The 18084-nt window shown below is 39.5% G+C and overlaps 1 long non-coding RNA gene across 4 annotated transcripts in view; it reads left to right on the top strand.

Moving 5' to 3' along the window:
* The window catches only part of LOC134166399 (uncharacterized), a 290152-nt gene that overhangs the window by 73625 nt on the left and 198443 nt on the right, over positions 1-18084 (top strand). For all 4 annotated transcript variants that reach the window (XR_009965854.1, XR_009965856.1, XR_009965857.1 and 1 more), the window contains exons 3-4: positions 4591-4751; positions 9365-9442. This is a non-coding gene — a long non-coding RNA (uncharacterized LOC134166399). The remainder of the gene's footprint in view (positions 1-4590; positions 4752-9364; positions 9443-18084) is intronic.

The raw sequence follows: 18084 nt of genomic DNA, 5'->3' as shown, positions 1-18084 counted from the left end.
CTGGGAATTAACTTCAGAGGCACTGGACAGGAATGAAGCAAAGCCACTAACTGGTTAAATAACCTGGATAAGAGAAACCCGCAAAAATTGGAAGTTAGACAGATTTAGAGACTGTTTCTTTAAAACATTAAAGATGTGACAGTTGTAAAATAAGCTGGTGGAATAATTAGCTATTTAAATTACACCCTGCTGGAAAAACAATGCTATAAATATGTTTTTCATAGGTTTGTGGTAGAGCTATTGCTTGTGCAGAATTAATTGTTATGTCTTTGTTTAGATTTTCCACTAATTTCAATGATCTGTGTTAGTGTTTTTTGTGGTTGACTACCCCAGAAAATTAGGAGTCCATTAGTGTATAGATTAAGTTATGTAGATTTGAGATGTTGGACAGGCAAGGGAAATTCACATCAGGGAATAGAATTTATTTTCAGAATGTAGCTGAACAAAGTGTAGGAAGATAGGTTAAAAGCAAAGTTTCTTTTCCAGGTGATTGATATGTCATAGTGACTGGTGAAGAATATGGTTGGTTTTAGACCCTGTATTGACTGTGCTCAGTGTTAGTTCATGAAGCCTCTAGGGTATTTTCATAGCAGCAGATGTATTTTTCATGTTAATATTTTAATGTAAGAAGAACTTTGTTAAATAATAGGAATAAAAAAAAATCTGTTTAATTGATAGCTCTGGCAGCTATTAAATATGACAGATATTCAGTCATGTCCAAGGTAAATTGCATGTTTATGATGAAGTAAGCAATACATATTTTCAACACATTTGAGATGAAATTACAGGAGAGTATATATGGCTGATTTTGGTTTCTCTTTATTTTGCTAGCCACGCATCATAGTTTAGCATGTGCAAGGAATGCAACAAAAATGCAGCCAAGGACAAAGTACTTCCAGTCCTTAGAAAATCCTCCATTTTTCCAGTGGGCTTTGAAGAACAGCCTATTGCACATCAAATAAATCTTTTAAGCCTCACTGTAACCTAAAAAGGAGTTACTGCTGTTTGATCTAAGCCTGGCTCTGTTGTTGTGTTTAGAATATGTCATCTAACTCACTGGAGAATATCTCCAACATACAGAATGCATCTCCTAATGAGATACACCATCATTGTCGCAGAGGATGTGTATTTCCCTGCAGCAGGACAAAGACGAATATGGGAATTACTGCAATAGCTTTCTGAGCACGTCTCACTAAAAGACATGGAAGTGTTGTGAGGTTACACTGGAAGTCGAGTACTCTCCGTTGTTGATGGCTTTTATTCTTGAGGGGGTTATATGGCGATCAAGGAATAAGTGAATCTGCTGCTTCTTTATGTGACATACATAGATTTAGCTTAAGATCTAGTTGTGCACTCTGACAAAATGGAAGCTTCTTAACTGAAGCTTTGGATCCTGAAAGCATCTCATCAGTTGTCAGAGAACTCTAAGTCAGTCTCAGTTCATGAGCAGTTAGAGTTTTCAAAACATTTTTACATCTGTAATTGCTTTCATCTGATCAGCTTAACATATAAAATCCTCCTTAAATCCAATCAGGAATCTGAAGCTATATGCTATATAAGGGATACTTGACAAGTGCTAATGGGTGTGATACCTTTGTGCTAAGTTGAATGTGTGGAGGTACCACTGTGCAGTTGTGGTTGTTCAGTATGAAATTGTGGCAGCAGGAGGAGAGAGGAGATTTGCTTCATTCTCAAACTAGAGAAAAAGTCCTGGGAACAGGGACCAGATTCCCAGGTTTCTCCTTTTCACACATCTTCAGTTCTTTTCAGCAGCATGTTGTAGTTTCACTGAGAGGATCATAGGTAGCTCTTTCAACTTTGTGCATTACCTGATAGTAAATATTATCGTGGGAGACTTGGAGATGCTGCTTTAAGCTCCTTCAGGCTGCAAGAATCATTGGGTTTCAGTCTTCTAGTGCCTGGACAAACACTTTTCCTTGTGAGGTATTAGTTAAGTGGTGATTACTTTCTTTTTTCAGGTTGCATTCAAAAAGTGGCTTAATTTGTGCTTTGGCCACTAAGCGTGCAGTTGTTATCTCTCCTGAAGGCCTTTCTCTCTGTTTAGGCTGTAGATGAGGGCAGGATTTCAGGACAACCAATCCCTGGGCTTGCTTAATGTCTCCTTAGCTGTCTAGGAGTTAGAAAGGAATGCCTTTTTGAATAGCTTAATTCCTTCCTATCCTGCATAGAGAATACCTGCTGCAAAGAAGCTTTAGCTGCTCTGTACCTAAATGCTAGATATTAGGGCATCAGCATTGTAGGTACCAAAAGTTTTTCATTAGGACACAGTGTATCTGCATCGTTACCTGTGGGAATAGCAATAATGGGATACTTAGGTCTGTGAAGTATTTTCGTAGAGCTTACCTTTTTATATACCCACAAGCCCTTTATTTTTGGCCGAGGGGAAAAAAAACTGTTGACGTTCAAGTACATCACACAACCTGAGTAAGAATATGGTCATTAGTGGTAAATGGTCAGGTTTCCCATTCTTGATGCTGTCATTAGGCTACACAGTAAATGCATATTGGTATGAACAGGGAAGTCAACATCTATTTTAAAATGTGGTTACTGTGCCTGCATAAAGAGATCCTGAGCAAACTAATGGCACCAAATTGTATCATAGGGGATAATTTTTTTTCGTAACTCCAGTAGCTGAAAAACTTCATCTTAAAATAGAAGTGCATCGATAATGCTTTAAGTTTTAAATCACAAGAAATATTGATGTGTCATTATTTTTAACGGCTATTTTATACATGAAATCTAAACTTACGTATAGCTGAATCCCTTAGTTATCCTCTCTATTGACTGAAGAGTAATTAATTTAAATCTTACCCTTACAATCTTGCCCTTGTTTCAGCTGAGTTTATTTTCTTCTTATTAGCTGGTCCAGTGTTGTTTTGTATTTCATATGAGAAAAATGTTGATAAAACATTGATTTTTGGTTGTTGCTAAGTAGTGCTTACCCTAAGTCAAGGGCTTCTCAGTTTCCCATGCTCTGCAAGTGACAAGGGGCACAAGTAGCTGCGAGGGAGCAGAGACAGGGCATCTGAAGGGGAAAAATGACTGCTACTGCTGAACCCAGGACACCCGAGCTAGCCAAAGGGATATTCCATAACATGGCACGTTCATGCCGAGTATATAAATGGGGTGATTGGGAGGGGCTGATTGCTGTTTGGAACTGGAACAGGCATTGGTCAGTGGGTGGTGAACAATTGTATTGTGCATCACTTGTCATTCCTCTCTCTTTTTGTCATTTCCCTTTTCATTACAATGACTATTACAATTACTATAATATTTTACTTTGTTTCAATTATTAAACTGTTCTTATCTCAGCCCATGGGTTTTGCCTTTTCCCAGTCCTCCTCCCCATCCTGCCAAGGCAGGGGCAGGGAGGGAGTGAGCAGCTGCATGGTGCTTAGTTGCCAGCTGGATTTAAACCTCAGCAAATCCCTGCATAATCAGTGCAGTCTACACAGGGTGTTTAGTGTTGATCCTCTGGCTCACAAAGCCTGTGGTGGTGGTGGGGCAGAAATGAGATATGTCTGTGTTTGCCTTCAGGGGGGTTGTATTTCTGCAGTTGAGGTGGAGGTGCTTGGTGAAGGTGTTGTGGTGGGTTGACCTTAGTTGGCTGCCAGAGACGCCCTCCCCAGCCATGGTTTTGCTCCCCATTTTCTATAGAAAAGACAGAATAAAATAGAAGAGCTCATGGCTGGAGATAAGGACAGGTCGATCACTGGTAAAGCAGACAAAGCAGACTCATTGGCAATAAAATTAAACCAATTTTCCTCAATTAAAATAGATTTGGATGGTGAGAAACAATGATAAACACTAAAACACCTTGCTCCCTGTTCACCCTTGTCCGAGACTCAGTTTCAGTCCTTACCTCTCAACTCCTCCACCTCCTTCCCACTCCCCTTGAGCAGCGCAGGGGGACACAGATGGCAGGTTATGGTCAGTCCATACACTTGATCTCTCACAGTTGTCCTTGCTGCAGCACAAGTCCTCCCCACCGGCTGCAGTCCTTCATGAACTGCTCCAGTGTGGGCTTCAGATAACCCTACTCCAGACTGGGTCCTCCATGGTCCTGCTCGGGCACCCTGAGCTCCTCCTGCTCTGCTCTTGGTGTCTGCAAGGCTGTTCCTCATGCATCTTCCCCTCACTTCTCAGTGCTGGGCAACGTTTCACCCTTTTGCCCTGAGGTGCCATCGCCATGGCCGAGGGGCTCAGCCGTGCCCCGCAGTGGGTCAGCCGGATCCGGCTGGAACCGGCTGTGTCCGGCACAGGGCAGCCCCTGCCGCTCCTCACAGCGGCCGCCCCTGCAGCCCGCCATTGCCAGCGACGGAGCACCCACAGTCGGTACAGTTGTGTGCATTTTAAACCTCACTAAAAGTAGCTAGGGTAAGTACCCTTTTAAAATGGCTCTTGTGACCATCCTTGCGAGTCATTCCTGACCTTCATCCCTGTTCAGAGCCCCCAGGGCAGGTAGCACAGGTACAGCTGTGAGCAGTGCCGAACAGCGCTGCAGTTTACCTCATGTTTCCGTGCTGTAGTCCTAGAACAGAGTACAAGCTGAGGTTTGAATTTTAAAAGGTTGAGTTGCCCAAGAGAAAGTCACTGGATGTGATGTGACCTGCTCTGAAGAGGTTTCGAAAAGTGATATGCACAAAATATGTTAGTTTCCTGCAGTTACTGAGGCAGAAAACTTGATGTCTGACCACAAGCACTGGAGGATTGCCGTGGCACAATCTGAGGTAAAAAGTGAATGCAAATTGTGACTAAAATTTATAAATGTGCTTACCATTTTTAATCAAGTTCTTTGCAACGAATTAATGGTATTATTAATAATAGCATTATTACTATTGTTGTCATCATCAAAAGAGCAAATGGCTTGCTCCTGCCATGTGATGCGTGGCTGGCTTGTGACACTGGCAGCAGCGGTCTGACCGTATTCTTCACTGTAGATGAGATGTGTATGTGTATATGATGATTTATCACATAGATATTCAGCTCTTTGCAGCTAGAAGTCTGGGGAAGAAGGTATCTGGATTTGCTAATGTAGGGGAATAGACGGAGAGGGTAGAAAGTATTGTTACAATATCGGGTTTGTCCCCCAGGCATTGTTGTTCGCGGTGTAACCAGATCATTTAGAAAAGATGGTGCTTTAGAAACTGTCACAGATCAAAAAGTGCACAAAAGTAACGCAAGAGCACTGGAAATACTACAAAAATAATGTGTGAAGTGAATGGGGTGGGAGGAGGGTGATGTAATTAAATGGAGATCATTCTTGTGGACCACATCATAACTTACGTGTAGGAATGCATTGGTGTCTCTAGGACCCTGACCTTGCTGAACAGAAAGAGAAGGAGTGAGATGAGAAAGAGGGTGATGTAAATGGAGAGGTGAGAAAACATGACTTAAGAAAAGTAAGACAGAAGAGGGTATGAAACCAAATGACACACTAACTGTGCTGGCAACTGTGACAGACTGCAGCATTGAAGGGTGAAAAAAGGAGGAGGCTGGAGGTGTCTGGAAAGGGGGGCACTCAGATACTCTTACAGTAACACTTTCACCTACAATTCTTAAAAATGGCCAAATTATTCTAAGCCTCTGGATTCCTGAGGTTTTCTAGGCAGAATACCCCCTTTATTTCTATAGAATGAATTATGTTCTGCCTTTTGTGACAGGTGTGTAAAAAAAGATAATAGCCTACTTCTGTTACAAATTTTTCAGTTATTAGAAGTGGTAGAGAACTGCTCTGGGATGTGAAATTGCCAGTTCAAATAATGAATCATGTAGGTATTCGGGTTGGTTCCATGTGACTTGTATAGGAAAGGGCGTCTTTTTCGCTGTTGCATTTTTTTTAATTAGAAAATTTCACTAATGAGCATGTTAAAAAGGGCATTTAAGTCAAGAATAAAGATAAGAAATGCCAGCATCCAAGTGTGCCCTTGGCATATATGATGGGATAGGTCACAGAGTTGCACTCCACTTTAGCTGGTAGTTGATTCATTAGTAGGTTTTTCTTGAAGTGAGTTTTCAGTTTGGGAGACGAGACGAGGGGAGTTTCATGTTCAGTTTAAAACACTGAAGATTATCAAAACTTCAGAAATATTCCCATTTTTTTGGTTTTTGTGATGGATGGCCTTTCTTACTGCCTTTATTTTCTGCAGAACCCGCAGACCTCCATGGCTTCCCACCACACCACTACTGCTTGCCATGCTTTCCCTTCTCATTACCACTGCCCAGATAACCCTTCCTCTGCTTGAATTCTAAAAATGAAGATGGAGCTCTAATGAGAACTGAACAGGTTAAAGGAACCAGGAGACTCAGCACTGAAATTTTAGGGTAGACAGTGAATAGTTGTGTGGTCTGGATTGAACTTCTTAGTCTAAATGAGGCATGCTATAACTCAAGGCATCTGTTTAGAGAAGACTTGGAGAGGCTGAGCAAAGACTTTTCTGGGTTGTGTTGAGCAAAGACTTTTCTGGGTTGTGTTTCCAGACCTGCCTTGTTTCATGGAGTATTTGGCACATTTACATCAGTTAATTTCGTTGGTTTCTTCTGGCATAAAAGCACACCCAGCCCCCCCATAAGTAGTGCTCCTTTTACTTTCATTTCTCATTTTGCAGTCACTGCAGGATGGAGGCAGCCTGCTGCTTCTTACTTCCTCCTCCTCTCCACAAAGTAGACTTTGTTTTCTTTAATGCATTACCTTTTATTGCAGAACATCAAAAACTGAATCACATTTTTATCTTGATCTACTTAATAGTGGCTACCCTACTATAAAACTTCTCTTTACAGCACTTTTGAAGCATCTTTTCCAGCACAGGTTTAAACTTGGCTCAGATGCTCATGAAGTAACCATAATATCTTCTTGCTGTTGATCTATCCTATAGCCAAAATTGGTTTTAGGCAAGTTGTTTCTTATTGCGAAACAGATCAGATGAATTCATATGCAATCAGAATCTTGTCTTCCTGGGAGTTGGAGGATATTTTGCACATCAGATATTAAGGCTGCTTTATAATTTATACCTTGTTTCAGTGACCAGAACCAAACTTCAGTGTAATAATTTTTATCACAAAATCTGGATCCAGTTCTAGTAATAGTATGTTGTCTGCTTTTTAAAGTTCATCACCCTGGGCTCTGTTTGTTTTCATTGAGTCATCTATTCTAATGCCCTAGGGACAAAATAGGTAAGCACATTTGGAACGGATTCAAAATGCAGGGTGTATAAAATGGTATTATCACTGAACCATTGAAAACCAAATAATTGTTTCCAAATTATATCCATATTAATTTAGGGATTCTTTTCATCTCTGATTGTAATCAGAAGAGTCTGTCACGAGGTTTCTTTCAGGGAGTATTAGGAAGGCAATAAATGCTATCCAAGCATCAGAAAATATCCTTAGCTATCTTTCAGTCATTGCAGTTAACCACTGTACTGGCAGTATCTGTATTGTATGTGACAGACAGCTTCAATGGCAAAAGGAATGTAATCCACTTTTTCATTATTCAGACCAATAATGCAATGGTGTTCTTCAGAGACGCTTTAGTTTCTGACACAAATGGTATTAGAGGGTTGAGCTAGAGTTCTAAATTATGGCAATTTGATGATAAGAATATACAATGTGGCTGTAATAAAATAATAGCTCTAACATAATAAGGAGGAAGTATATATTTTTCATAAGCAAAAACCAACAAGAAAATGAGAAGTGAGTTCTATCTTCATTATCTCCTCAGCTGGAATCATTGCTGGTAGGTTTATCTAAAGGCATGGATCTGAAAACAGCTTGAGTGCTGTACCCTATAGACCTGTGTGTAGTGTTGTGTGTATTTGATGGAGGATTTAGGAGATACAAGGTATCATCTGCCCCTTAAAACTGTGCCTTACCTTCTTCAGTTTTCCTGCAGGCCCACAGGTAAGCAGGAATAATTGCAGCGAGATCCTGTGACTCTCTTTCTTTACATAGCCTGAAGAATATTATGCACACGGTAACTGTCACATTTCTGGCCTTTCCAGGAGCCCCATTCATTCTACTGCCTGTTTCCGCTCAGAAGAAGCGCCAGTTTCCTCTGGCTCCATTTCTCAGGGGTGTTCTGCTCTCCAGGCTCTGCTTCTTCCTGTCTGGCAAAGCATAGAAATAATTCACAATGTTGGTTCTGTGGAATACATAGGTGAGGGTGTTAGTTAAGATCTGCCTTGAAGGTCTCCCTTTTCTTGGATCAGATCCCACCTTAGAGCAAGAACTGAGAGAAGGGGTAGTGCATCCTTCCTAGACCTAAAGCGTCTGAGGGCCAATGTGGGATGGTACTGAGGCAGCTTTCAAAATCCGACAGGTTTGTGAAGCAGAAGCTGCAGCAGCATGGCATGGAAAGGCTGCCTATGAGCACCCTACCTTTCCTCAGGAGGTCCTTTAGAGCACCACCACCCCCAGAGCATCTCTGAGGTGACATCTCTGCTGGTGCACGTGGGAGTGCGTGTGTGAGCGCTTCGCCTTTTCCTTGCAATCTCCCCGAATGGTTTTGGTACATGGTAATTGTGTGTGTCACACATTTTACACTTACAGTCTGATACCACATTTTACACTTCTGATCTGACACTGAGGGACTTCATGGCAGATCTTTTGTTAGGAGTTTTCATGTCTAGCCAAGCTACTACACTCTGCCTACAAAGCAGGTACAAAACATGGGTTTGGCTTTTGTTTCCACATGTAGACATTTATGTAAGCAGCTGGATGTCGAAGGGTAGTGATCACCCTGCAGTTTTCTTCTTCATGTATAGTCCTTCAGTGCTTCTCATTTTGGAAGTGATAGATTTGCTTGTCATGTTAAGGGTTACCTTCAGAGGTCAGCCATTTTTGATGAAAAAGAGTGTAACAGTCAGAGCTGCGTCTGATATTTGTTTCACCATTCCAAACACTTCAAGCTCAAATTTGTGCTTAATGTATTGAACAATTTCACCTTCTCATACACTGTTTTACGTGTATTATTAAGTAGGCAGCAAATTGGTCCCTTCTATTTTTATCTCTACACTTTAATTCCTGTACTCACAAAGATTTCAGTCTTTGAATGGTGTGCCATAGTCTGGGATCAAGTTGTAAGTTTAATGGCACACACGTGTCATTCTTTGCAGGGTCACAGCTGAGGCCCGGTTTCATCACAGCCTGATTGCAGGTCATTTCTTCCAGTCCCATTATTGTGTCTCTACAAGGATGTACCCAGGAATTTATGAAGAAGCTATTTGAAATCATTTGTTCTAGGGGAGTTGTATCTGAAGTAGAGGAACAGCCACACAGGGATATGTTTTTGTATTTTGAGTTTAACATAAGTTGTATACTTAATGTTATATTCTGTTTTATGCAGGAATTCTTGCCTTCAGGAAAGAAAGGAACCCTGGTACCGTGTTATGTGCTGCACGCCATGAAGGTATCCAGTGTACAGGTAAAGATAATGTTCCTTGCCTTTGGGTACTGCGTTGTGCTTTTTCACCAGAATTTAATTGTATCCAAGTGGATAGCAATGCCAGTGGATTTATTGTTGCTCTCATTTCTTTGCTTGGAAAGGTTTGTGTAAAAGGCAGATTTGGCTCAGTGTGGCAACAGCCATGTGGACCAGCTGTCCTGTACATAAGCACCCACTGCTTTGGCTTTGAAAGAAAAATCTTGGGCAGAGAAAGAAGCGAGGAAGTGCCATTTATGGCACTGTGCATGCAAGTTGTGGAGAGGTGTGGAAGTTGTGGGAAGGAAGTGTTGCTAGGGAGCACTGAAGTCAGTCTGTGCATGTATGATTGGAATGGTAGTTGGAGTTAGTTGGTCGTCCTCCTACAAAGAGTTCATTTTAATTTTAGCATGAAAGCAGTCCACAAGTGTGTTAGCCTCATGTGTGGCCCATAAAGTACCATCCACCCAACAGCCATGCGCTGGAACCAAAAATGAAGCTATGGTAAGGTTGCTGCATGTATTCCTGTGTACTCCTTCTCTGTTTCTGATGCCAAGCCTTCCAGAGGAAGGGAGGCTCAGAAAAACTCTTCATCAGGCAAGGCCTGGACTGAAACCTAGAAAAAGAACAAGCAAGGGCCAAATTCAGTAGCAAACAGATGGCTGTACCTGGAGCATGGTACTTGGCATCTGAAACTGCGTCTCCTCTGAGCAGGATAAATCTGTGCAACACACTTGGGAAACAGGCAGGCCGCTCAGTAAGCTAGCTGTTTGCACATCCTGTTCTGAGTGGTGGAAGGGAATTTAGTAGAGGGAAGCTTCCACTTGCGAAATACATTCTGCCATCTTCCTCTTAGTGGAGATAATAAGGTTGTTGTGCAAGTTTAAGTGTCAGGTCTCTAAAAGTTTTGTACAACATTAAAGAAGTAGGCTAGACTTTCTTCTTGCATCAGTATAGATTGCATCAGTTTTGTCTAGCTTTTTTTTGCCTAGAATATTTCCCTTTCAGCTGCAGAATTAAAAGGTAAACATTTCATAGTTCAAAAGGTGCAGATTTGCTTACCTTGTGGCAAAAGTATTTACGTTTTCACTAGAGGACAAATGATCAAAGCAGTATAATAAAGACTCTTGGAAGGTATATTTTCCCTTACCTAGGAAATGCTGTAGGTCAATCTTGTGGCAAAACAAGATAGTGAAAATTAACTAATGGTTAATCAACTAAAAAGTTTAATTAACCTATTAGCTAATCAACATTCAAAGCTTAATTTTCATTTTTTTGCAGTATCCACATGATGAAGCTGTTTAATGATACACTGTGGAGTACTTCTTTATTAGAATAACTGATTTATAAGGCAGTCGTAATACTATGGATTTATGGGTCATACTTTAGACTGGAGTTATATTTATTTCTGCATATATTCCACAAAGCTAACTCGGAATTCCCCGTTTTTTTCCCCTAAAGGTAGAAAAATATTTTACAAAGATACTGTATTTTCAAAACAGGGAAGTCTGTTGTATGATTGATGATTTCTGGACAGGTTAAATCTAAATGTTACAAATCTAGGAGCTGCTTGTTTGTTACCTTTATTGGTAAGATCTCTTTGGATGTTCAAAAGTAAGAATCAGAGCTACAGAAAGATATCAAATGCAATCTAAGGTAAATCACTGTACTATATTATTTTGTGTTTAAAAATGAGACTTTTATTTATAATGAGCAAACAAACCAGCAGATCCTGTAATTTCCCAAGATATTCTTTGTTCCCAAAAGCTGTCTTCCACTGTCTGAATAATCTGCATCTTTTTCTTCTCTCTATGAATTATCAAAATCTTATTCATGCCTTTCTAAGAAAAAAACATCTTGCATATTTGAATAGGAACCAAACAAACATAAGGATTTAACACTGTACCCATACAGTTTTCTGTGAAACTGCTGTCCCAGGAGTGCAGCTCAGCTCTGGTTTAAATTCTGATTTTTAGAGAGGAAATGCATTTATTGAAATAAAAATAAAACATTTCAGTTGTACCAAATTAAAAATATAATCATGTATCTCAATCTGCGAAGTGTTGCTGAGGCTTTAATCAGAAAGTATTATGTAATAAGCTGAAGTGCATTTCTGCTGATATTTTCCTCATCAGTGCCTCTGGTTTAATTTTCGCATTTGATTAAGGAGGACAGTGATGTAGGGACTGGTATCATTTTTGAAAAAAAAAATGAAAGATAAATATTCTTATGATGAAAAAGAATCACTTTTAAACCTTTATCTGCTCTAGTCATTTAACATATTTACATTCTGTCCTATCCCTCTGCCTCAACCTATATATACATAATTTCAGACCAGTATGATTACATTAGAGAAATAGGAAGCCTGCACAGTTATTTTGGTCATAGTTTTTGGCCTGGTTCCTACCTTAGAGTTGTTTGTGCAGCTAAAGATGTTCTTGTCTGAGGGAGAATTTCCAATGTTCAGCAGAAAATTGAGGGCTTAATTTTCATTGACTCAGTGCAATTCGAATCAGTTGAGTGCTTAATTGTCCTGATAATCTAAATTTTGTGAATTGAGAATTACAATTTTAGTGAGAAGTCTGTGAAAAGTATGTATTTCATACATGCCCACTTCCCATTTTGTTACGTACATAGACAGGCCTCCCTGGATAGCAGAGAAACCTAAATAAGATAGCAATTCTACAAGTTTTGAGGTGATTGTAACTATTACTTCCCAGTAAAAATTCAACTGTCACTCAGCTGCTGTCTCCTCGTGGGTCTGGACAAGGGGTGTGTTTGCCCCATGTTCTCCTGCAGCCCTCAGCAGCAGCTGTTAGGCAGAGGGTGGTTCAAGACTGGTGGGTATGTGCTTGCACAGCGCTGCACTTCACCCCTTGCCTTCCTGGCTGTGAGGTCCCTCAGTATGGCAGGGCACCAACTGGGGAGGTGCTCCTCATTTTTGGGCTCTGGTGCAAAGGCATCCAGTTGGCCGTTTTGGCCTAGCTTGACCTGGCAGAGTATCAGGTCTGTGAGATGACGTGGTCATGCTCTTTCCTGAGAGCAGCAGGGCAGTGTGCTGGGTGCCACAGCAGCTGGAAACTCTGGTGGCCAGAGTTTGCTCTGTATTTCAGAGGTGGAGAATTTGAAGATGGAGTAATGCAACTGTGGCTAATAGAGAATTTTAATTCTAGTTGTCATTGCAAACCTTAAACAAGCTTGAGACTTTCAACTCTTTATAAGAAAGAAATTTACTGCTTGAAACTGTAACCAAGCCAAACAAATACTCTTGGAGCTGTTGATGTAGACAGGCCTAGGAAGAATCTCCGCAGAAGAGCTTTGTGAACTTTTCTTGCCACTCAGTGCAATTTTCAAATGCCTGATTTTATATCAGTTACTGCACTCCCATCTATTTAGTTAAGTGCTCTTCACAGGAAATTATGTCTTTTTCCTTCCCCAGATTGCTATTTCTTTATTGCTAAGAGACAGTCTGGCATTTCTAATAGTTTCTGATTCTAAGAAATAATGGGAAAAATACATGCACACATACAAACTTTAAATAGTTTTGTGTGTATAGTTTTACCTGGCTGTTGCACCAAGTGGATTACAGACCTGACCAAATACCCACGGACTTCAGGATAAATACTTCCACTGCATAAAAAGAACACAATCCAGAAGGCAGTATGCTAGTATCATCAGGTCTTGATTATGATCTGAAAGCAGAACTACTTCTCTTACACTGCTAGCATTTCTTTAAAGAGAATCCAAGAGGTTCAAAGCAATACATGATGCTGTATCAAAGAGAAAACAAGGTGAAACTGAAAATGTGTGGAGAGTTACCCCTGATGTGCAAGTTGGGGTGTGTGATATTGGTCAAGTGGTGTGCTTTGTGTTGGTTATAGAAGTTGTTCATCATCAGGAGGGCGGGTGATTTTTGAAATGCACATGTGTGTTAAGGAAGAGAGTGTACTAAAAGGAAAAATTCCTAAGTGCCTTTTTCAATGCATGCTACAGTTGTAAATGGAGATATTGGGAGCTCAGAGACAATTCTAATACTGAGTTGGATTTAGAAGGTCTTGAGAAGATTATTTGAAGGAAAGAATACATGGACGTGTAGATGTATCTGTACATTTCTTTAGCAAGGCAAGACAAATTGCAACTTAAACCTTTTTTTCTGTTTTCATTAAGCATCTGTGCCTTCATCTTTTTAAATCAAGGAAAAATGGCTGTAGTGGAAGGGAATCCAGTTGTTCCTCAAAGTCCTTTTTAATTTGGAGTTGTCATGATGAAGAAATAGAAGCGTAACAGCAATTCTAATTTCAAGATTCACAGATTTATGAAAAATAACTGCTAAATGTATGCTACAGTCAGTTAAATAGTTTTGCAGTATTATGTAGAATATATAGAGAATAAAGACTACTACAGGAAGCGTGCTAAGCAAATACTTAAAACCACATTATGCTGAATAATAAATAATACATGGTAGTATTGAGTGGGTCAAAAACTTGTGACTAGACTTAAGTGAACTCTCAAAATCTTAATCCAAAGAATATGTCTGTATTCTTTGTATTGATTTAATAGTTCATGGGATGTCCTAGCATTTTTATAAATAAGCCATAATCTCAGGTTTTATTTCCGTTTTCTCCCTATTAGTGTATTTTTTGTATTTTTTGCAGTCTTCATGATCTTTAGCATTGTTACATTTCAGTCCTTGAGCCAAAGCTTTACGCTTTTTCCTCCTACCATTATGTTTTCTGCCACGCTTATAGGTTTGGGCATCTGAATGTGCGCTGCTGGTTTTCACACATTCCTGTAAGACACACATACATGTCTGTCTGTTTCCCTAAGGGTCTGCTGCATCTAACTTTATTTTTAACTTTGTAATTTTAATCTTTGTCTTGTACTTAAAATCTCAAGTTGGGACTGGTACAGTGGCAGTACTATTCCTGGTAAATAAATGTTCAGAGCTTATTTAGGGATGTAATTCCAACAAATATGTGCATACTTAAGAACTGGGACCAGAAGAAACTGGCCAGTTCCTTCAGCTGCAGCTGCCTCCTTGACTTCAGACAGCTATACAGTTCCTTTCTTGTAGCTGATTTTCCTTCCCATGGCTGCAGGGAAGCTTCCACGGTGCAAAGGCATTGCCATCTTCAAGCTGTCAGCCTCCTTGTTTTTGAGGCATAAATGACAACGGTTAAAGCTAGAAGCTAAGAGAGAGCTCACATGCTGATGTACAAGATGTGCAAGGTTATCTGACAATTGCCAAAAAACAATTCAGAAACATCTGTCTGTTGTGCGATAAAAACAATGCCTCTTGGAGCCATCTGTCTGCTTTTGGATTAGCTTTAGATTGTGGAAATAACCTGCTTTGATTAAGGTGATACGGTTATTTTTCCATGTTACACCTGTGACTCAAATGGATGGATTTAATATGATACATAATGATTCTGAGAAGGAAGTTTTTTTGTCTTAGGCTAGAAATAATAGAATAGATTAAAGAAGCACTTCAGTGCTGAATCTCTTCTAGGGTTTTAGGTTTATTTCTTTGTTATTTTGGAACATTTTTACTGACAGACTTGGGGAATAGTTGAAGCAAATACTCTTTCATCAAAATTTCTTTTGCTTAGTAGAAATTCAAAATTATGTGGCAGATACTTGTTTCCTGCAGTGTTTTTTATTGTGATGGTTGGTTTGGGGGTTTTGTCCCTATTGTAGTACTGGTGAATAGGCTTTTTTATTTCAGAAACTATTTTCTCTTATTTTTACCATTCTGAAGATGACCAAATTCTTGTGCATGCTATACAAGAATCTTGTTTTATTTACTCCACTGTTCATTGGAGTTGAAGCTATGCTGGTCTGTCAAGAGGGTGAGAAGACAATTTTAAACAGAGGGAGCCAGCGAGAATGAAAAGTGACAGCAAGTTGGGACTGTTGTCTCCCTGTTGCAATGGGAGCATCGGGTATCTTTTGTTCCAATTCTAAAAGAATAATGACCCCACTGAGAAGAGTCACCACTGCTAACTGTGCTTGAGAGAAGTCCTTAATGCAGAAAGCTGCTCTCAGCCCCACTGAGGAGTGATTTTCTCATACCTACAGGCAAGAAAAATGAAGCAGGGGTATGCTCCTTTGTGAATTTCAAAAGGCTTCCTGGCCCTCTGAAATTATGCCTCTTCAGTAATCATTTTTGTTGTGCCCCAATGTTCTTAAATAGAGGGGAAGAGAATAGTCCACAGGTAAGGTCAGGAGTTTTCTTTGTGAGAATTTCATACGAGTATGTTATTCTGAGTAACAAATGGAGTGCTATTAGAAAGAATGCTTTCATTTTCAGATTATTTTTTTAGATTTCTTTTTTTCCTACATCCAAATGGCCAAAATACAGCTTCTGCTGTGGATTTTTTTTTTTTTTTCCTCTTTGGAGTTCTAGATGACAGATGGAGTTACTGATGAGAATCTTATTTCTAATGAACTAAACTGCACCAAACATGTCCAGTTAACACAAACTTCGTCTGCTGTCTTTTTAAGCCAAAATTTTGCTATTCAGTTAGCTGATAAAGTACACTTGGAAGACTCTTCTGTTGTTTTACTGTAAAACAAGCAACTACAGAGGTCAGAATTCAGTGTCTGCATCTCACTGTGTTAGCTGGTAAATATATGTATTTTTAGAAGCTTTCTAGCAAATAGTTTATTTCCAGTTATTGGGAAGCTTATTAGGACTGTATTAAATTCAAGTCAGTCTAGGAATTAAATGTTTTTGTTGAGGACTGTCTGCAAGACAGAAGAGATTCATTTGGCCTCAACTCAACTGTGAAGATGTAACCAGGAATTGTATGGGATTTCCTTGTGAACGCCAGTTGTTAAATAGTTTCAACTTCAAACCGTTGAATAGTTTGAAGTTGAAATTTGTTATTTGCAAATATTTTTTCCAGTAATGTTTGTAGCAGATTAGCATCAAATTTTTCTGCACAGTTTTATTGTAGCTGATACTAACTGAACATGGTAAGAGAATATTTAGTTTGGTTTCTAGTTTTGATCCTTATTCCATGGGCTCGTGAAGATGTTATGCTCATGTGTTTCTAGAATAGGTTCTATCATCTCTGTATTACTTATGTAGGTTTTTTGGCATGATAGATACCTTCTCTCGCTTCCTGACAACATTCATCGTTTCACTTCTCAGCAGTGTGAAATTCTTAAACAGCAACCTAATGTCTATGAAGCTTCGTGTTGATACAAACAAAAAAGGGACACACTTCAGCCTTAATGAAAAGATGGTGGGTAAATACACGTATAGCTGTGAGTGGGGAAAGCAGGTGGCGTGCTTCTGAATAGATTTTTTTTTTCTTCTACGTAGCCCTTTTGTGGTACTTCAGATCTTTAGCCAAACAGTGTATCACTGAGCCAGACTCTGATCTCTAAGTAGGTGCCTTCCATCACTTTATACTTTTCAGGGTCACAGATCATTACTTTAACAGACACACCACATCATTTTGCATACCCTTTATGTACTATTTCCAAGTAAACATCTCCCACTTCCAGGCCCATCTGCACATTATTCTAGCCAAGAACAGTGCTTTTGCATGTTAAATCATCCTGGCTGGACACATCGACCAGAATGTCACTCCCTTGCCTGCCTTGCGTCTGAAGTCAACACCCTGTGGTTTGATGTTCTTCCATGCCTTTAACAAGGGGCGTGTTCACAGATTGTTGCAAACAGTAAGTGAACCAGTAACCTTTGTATTTGCTGGAATTTTCTTCTTAAAATAGGGTACTTTAATATGGATCATTGACAAGTGAACTAAAAGGTGTACTTTTAAAGGATCCTCCTTTTTTACACTTACAAATTTCCCTAATTCTCTCCTGCAGGCAACTTTTTAGATTTTTTTCCTATTGCTAGTAAATTGTGTTGGTATTGAGGTGATATGAGGTACTGTGTGCATCACAGTGGATAGAATGTCCACCTTATCAAGCTCTAAATGGAGAATTAATAATTTCCATCCTCAAGAGCTTAATAAGTATTAATAAGCCAAAGGGTGAATAGAAAAAGGTGAGGGGTTCTTATTATTTTGCTTTTTAATTAACTTGCTGAAGATCATAAAAAACCTGTAGTTGGCTGAAAATAATAATCTTGTTTCCCGCTTCAGAATCAGTACATAACCGTACCATTTTTAACCTCTGACCCAACATAGGTTTTAATTAATAACGTTAATTATAAAAGGAAAAAAAGAAGTATTTTCTTAAAACTGGAGTAAAATTTGTGTGGGATGCTAATAGCTGGATTCAGGAAATTACTAAATTGAAGATGTTCTGACAGAGCATGATTGCCATTGAGTATTTAAGTAGGTTAGTTTTGTTTCCTTAATAGGTTTGGAGAATCACTGTCAGAGTTTTCCCTTCTCCCTTACTTAACAAAAAACTAAATTTGCAGAAATAGTCTTTGAAGTTTATTGAGTCTTTGGCTTAATCAACTTTAAAGTCCTCCCATAAGGAAGCTTTTACATGGCTTTTCTTGTTTTAAAGAAATTCAATAATGAAGAAAATAATATATGCCTTATTAGCTGGAGACTGTGTAGTAGATTCCCTAAGGCGACTGTCCAGCACAAGATGTCAGAAGCTTGGAGTTGTCCAAGTTGTGAAGGGCTCTGAAGACTGCCTGCAGACTGGAATGC

The sequence above is a fragment of the Pezoporus occidentalis genome, unplaced genomic scaffold, assembly GCF_034315485.1.
Source record: "Pezoporus occidentalis ecotype Australia unplaced genomic scaffold, CSIRO_AGI_Poc_V1 ctg26, whole genome shotgun sequence".
In the NCBI taxonomy this organism is placed as follows: domain Eukaryota; kingdom Metazoa; phylum Chordata; class Aves; order Psittaciformes; family Psittacidae; genus Pezoporus; species Pezoporus occidentalis.
This window is presented reverse-complemented; position numbering and strand designations above follow the sequence as displayed.